Raw genomic sequence first — 5,502 nt, forward strand, 5'->3', positions numbered from 1 at the left:
TGTGTGTGTGTGCGTGCGTGTGTGTGTGTGTGTGTGTGTGTGTGTGTGTGTGTGTGTGTGTGTGTGTGTGTGTGGAGAATCTAAACAATAGCAAAAAAAAAACAAACATATATGCTAATTAGATGATGACGTTCATGTACTACTTTCAGTCAGCCAATAGCAATTTTCCTTCCTGAGGTGTTGGCAGAGGCGTTAGTTCGCCCATTTCGGCTCCACCTGCAAACCTCACGGAAACACATGAAGATGGCGAATGAAGTTTTCTCCTTTGCCAAGGACTTCCTGGCCGGCGGCATCGCCGCTGCCATCACCGAGACAGCCGTAGCCCCCATTGAGAGAGTGAAACTTCTCCTCCAGGTAGGCGTTTTTATTACCTGACACTATGAAAGATCAAAAAAGTGCATTGATGCTTCATAATTAATGAATCTCGTGGTCGACTATGCCATCACGTGGACAATAAATGTAAAACTGAAATAAATAAATAAATGTTTCTGATGCTAATACATAAATTCTAAATATATTTATCATCAAATGACTTTAAAATGAAAAGTGGAGAGTTTGTGATGTAAATATGGTTGTGCTACTTTGTAACTGTGCTTGTGTTATTAGGAACAACATTTTACTTATATTTAAAAATAGTAACCTTTCTGCTGTGCTTCACTTCATTCATTTCTTTTCTGAGATATTGCCTGTTTCAAGCAGATCAAGTGGAGTACAGTGAGAAAAGGAACAGCAAGTTTTTACTTCCTGATAGTGTTCAATTAAACATATAACCAATTACAAAAGAAATACAGCTAGTTACCAGGTAATATTAAAACTGTACTATAATATTGTATGTTTGTTTGATGACTTATTATTGCATTTAAAAAGGAACATGTATGTGTAAAACATGATTTGTAAACTGTAAAAAAAATATTTTGCGCAAATGTTCAATGATGAACATATCAAACAATTTACACGCACTATTAAAAATTATAAACACTTAAATTTGACACACACACACAATCTGTTAATTATGTGTGCACAACTCGCCAGGTACATTTGGACACTCATTTACACACACAGATCAGTTTACAATTGCACAGTGTTCATTTCACGCTTCCGAGAAGACTCAGGGAATGGTGCGTTTAAACGCTGCAGAAAAATTGGATATTTTAATTCTCCTTTGGTGTCTAGCGTTATATTTTTCCTTCTACTTTTACCCAAGTTATAAACATGTTTTTCTATGGAAAAATAGAGTATCTTAACAACACTTAGTTATACCACATGGACCGCCATTACCGGCTTCCTGTCGCTCGGATTGAGTGCCCTAAGCTAATACGTACATATATGGTTATATATATGCAATTTTAAAGCACTTAAGTGCAAATTTAGATCTATGTGGTTTAAAACGGGCAGATACTATTTTTTTTGCATAGAAAAAAAGTCTTAGCCTTTGGCGCAAGTATAGAGGGAAATAACGACTCCGGAGAAAGTTCAAATGACCAGCTTTCTAATAGCATTTAAACGCACCATGTTCGGACAGATGTCTTCGTGAAATGAGTCCCCCTAACTATTTATGCAGCTGAAAGCTGATATGTGTGTAAATTCTCTTTTGTCTGTGTGTACCTGGATATTTGTGTGAAATTTGTTACATGTGGTATTTTAATGTTCGTTGTAAACTGCAATTATGAGTAAATTGCATTTTGTAATCAGTTCTTGAAATTTTTGAGTGCATTTGATCACAAAACAATAGTTTACAAATCATGTTTGACAAATACAAATATCTGAAACAGTTTACAAATCAAGTGTTACGTATGCAGAGACACTATATTATTCTTTAAGTTGGTCCTGCACATGCATTCAAATATGGGGATAAAGCAGAATAAAGTAAGACATGAACGCCATTTTCTGCTTTACAGATACAACATGCCAGCAAACAGATCACAGCCGACAAGCAGTACAAAGGCATCGTGGACTGCGTTGTCCGCATCCCCAAAGAGCAGGGCTTCCTTTCCTTCTGGAGAGGCAACTTGGCCAATGTCATCAGATACTTTCCCACACAAGCCCTCAACTTTGCTTTCAAGGACAAGTACAAGACGATTTTCCTGGATGGCGTAGACAAGCGCACGCAGTTCTGGAGATACTTTGCAGGTAACCTGGCGTCCGGCGGCGCAGCAGGGGCTACGTCGCTCTGTTTTGTCTACCCACTCGACTTTGCCAGGACGTCTACGCCTCGTCGACGTGGGCAAAGCGGGGCAGGAACGTGAGTTCAAGGGCCTGGGTGACTGCTTGATGAAGATCTTCAAGTCTGATGGCCTCAAAGGTCTGTACCAGGGCTTCAACGTGTCAGTGCAGGGCATTATCATCTACAGAGCAGCCTACTTTGGTGTCTACGACACAGCAAAAGGTGAGTCTACAAACTTTTAACCAACCAACCAGTTATCCAACTAAACACCCAATGAGATCTTGAACCTAAGCGAAAGAGATTAACCTTTTGAACTGATGCATCTCTTTCAGGCATGCTGCCAGATCCTGAGAACACACACGTTGTTGTGAGATTCATGATTGCTCAGACCACAGCCATTGCTGCTTTTGTGTCCTACCCCTTTGATACCGTCCGTCGTCGTATGATGATGCAGTCTGGACGCAGAGGAGGTAATAACTCCAACATAATACCTTTATAACTTAAAAGTTCTGTTTGTGGTCATGATTGAGACCTTCTCTATTTTCTCCTCAGTTGATATTATGTACACCGGCACCCTGGACTGCTGGAGGAAGATCGCACGTGATGAAGGCAGCAAGGCCTTCTTCAAAGGAGCCTGGTCCAATATGATCAGAGGCTTTTGCAGTGCCATCGTGCTCGTCTTGTATGATGAGATTAAGAAAGTCATCTGAGTTGATTTCGGTCTCTTCAATGCTCATGGGCAACATGGAAGGACTTAAATACCTGCACTAGATATGTTTGTAGGGGACCAATTTATATTTTTTGAATTTGCAGTTGTAGTTGTTCTTTTAGATATTAGTGCTGCATTTGATACAGTCGATTATAATATTGTGTTATTTAATAGCATTTAATAATCTATTAAATGCTATTCATTTAATAGCCTGTTGCTATTAAATGAATAGCAATAGGCTGGATTAAGTCTAATTGGTGTGACACATTCCAATTTGTCCATATCTGTTTGTTTGTCGGTCTGCCAACCAACCAACCAACCAACCAAACAAACAAACAAACAAGCAGCCAAACAAACAAACAACAATCCAAACAAACAAACAAACAAACAACCATCCAACCACCTAACAACTTTTCTTCTTCTGTTGATGATATACTTGTGCTTTTACTGTGAAAAACTGTATGTTCTTTCTTTCATTGGATATACTTGAAAATTGGCTCAGAGCTCATCTGTTCATCTGAGTTTCTCTCCTAGATGAAGCTGCTAAAGGAGCTACGGCTGCCATTGACCTTTGTAATTTTCTTTAACATGGAATCTACTCCTGGATTTGTCTTCTCAAGCCCCAGTCGGTCCTTGATGTTCACACTGAGCCAGGTTCTGGTTCTGCTGGCGGTTTCTTCCTGTTAAAGAAGAGTTTTTCCTTTCTACTGTCACTAAATGCATTCTCAGTATGAAGGATTGGGGCAAAGCAAACACACAATACAAGCGACTCTCCACTGTAGCTACATCATCCAGGAGCGAAGAAACTTGATTTCCCGTTAGACAGAAAAACTTTTTCATCAATTTGAATAATGAACTAAACTTGACTGATATTTTTGGATAACTACGATCAACTTGAGTACTTCAAATTTCTCTGTTTGTTTCATTTTGTAAAGTGCCTTGACATTATATGTGTTGTGAACTGGTGCTATATAAAATAAACTGAATTGTTATGCACTTGATTATTGGCCCATGTTTTTCTCATTGCCCGACTACAAGAACTTTGCCAGAAAAATATAACTGAAGTCAACCTACCCGGTTTCAAACTGTAATGTTATGCATAAATGGTTTCCAGGTTAGCATGCTTTGAGAGCTCACAGCTGCAGGTTATAGTTGGGGGTGAGCCAAAATCTGCTGAGAAAGTTGATCTGCTGGCGATATTTCAAGGTGCACTTGCAGAATAGTCATTTGCTGATCTGTATAAATATGGGGAAGTAGTAAAACTGGTTTTTTACTCCCTTTTTAAATTACTCCCAATGACTTGTTATTTATTTGAAGATGAATAATTAAGAAGTTCCAGTTATTAAAATTTTTAAAATCTCAGTGCAGTTAAGGTCATTGTTTCTTCAAGGCTTTCATAGTAATTAGATCATTAAATCTTTATGAGGTTAATTAAAAGTTTAATTCGGACAGGTTTTCACTCTTCAACTCTGTAAATTAAGTTTTAGCCACATAAAATAAGGAAATTAAACTTGACAAGACTATGATCTTGAAGGAGACAGACTCCTCTAACCAAACTCTCTCAGATTACATGATTTTCTCAGTTGGACTCTGGCTAATCTCTGCTCCAGTGACTTGAACTTGACCTTTGACCTTGTGAAACCAGTTGATGCATTGCTGATTATTGAAAGTGTTTCAACTTTAAACATTTGCTTGGGAGTAAAGGACAAAAACAGACTGTCCAGAATCGTCAGCATGGCCAATAAGATCATCAATGCAGAGCAAAGAATTCTGGGAGATTTGTAGCAACCAAGAATATTTGAAAGAAATCATCAATACCAAACGCAATTATGTTGATTAACTATTGAACATTACTCATGTTTTGTTCATTGTGTAATTAAAAAAAAAAATTATTTATTTTGACCATGTGAATCTGAAAGCAAATTTCAACATAAGCGGAAAATAAAGATTATTATGGGACCAGGTTGGGTTGAAATTGCATTTTATATTTACTGTGAGCATTTGAAATGCAATCTGAATAATAAAAAAACAAAGATAATAGTTGGGTTTAGTAGCCATTTTTCCCTAAATAAATAAAACATAACTTAGAAAAAATTATTTATAAAAATATTTACATTTGTATTAACTTCCATTTGGGATCAATAAAGTATTTTTGAATGTGTAATTACATTTTGTATGTACTCTGAGCATTTGATATTTAATCTGAAACATTAAAATTGTTAACAGCCTTTTAACCCCTAATATATAAAATAATTTATAAAAACAATTATAATTACATTTTATTTAAAGCATTTTTGAATTTAAAAATGCATTTTGTATTTATTCCGGGCCTTTGATATCTAATCAGAAGCATAAAATGAAATTAAAGACAGTCAAGGAAATTAAACTTTGTTGAGTTTAAAAAATACTACTACGACTACGTCTACTACTACTACTACTACTACTACTACTACTACTACTACTACTACTACTACTACTACTAATAATAATAATAATAATAATAATAATAATAATAATAATAATAATAATAATAATAATAATAATAATTACATTTTTATATACTTTCCCTTTGGAAGTAATAAAGTATTTTTGAATTTGAAATTTTTACTCTGGGGCCTTTCATATGCAA

At 36.2% G+C, this 5,502-nt stretch overlaps 1 pseudogene; it reads left to right on the forward strand.

Annotated features, from left to right (window-relative positions):
- The first annotated feature begins 200 nt into the window (after window positions 1–200).
- Window positions 201–3,874, forward strand: LOC122837164 (annotated as a pseudogene).
- The last annotated feature ends 1,628 nt before the right edge of the window (window positions 3,875–5,502 follow it).

This window comes from Gambusia affinis, linkage group LG09 (assembly GCF_019740435.1).
Source record: "Gambusia affinis linkage group LG09, SWU_Gaff_1.0, whole genome shotgun sequence".
Classification (NCBI taxonomy): domain Eukaryota; kingdom Metazoa; phylum Chordata; class Actinopteri; order Cyprinodontiformes; family Poeciliidae; genus Gambusia; species Gambusia affinis.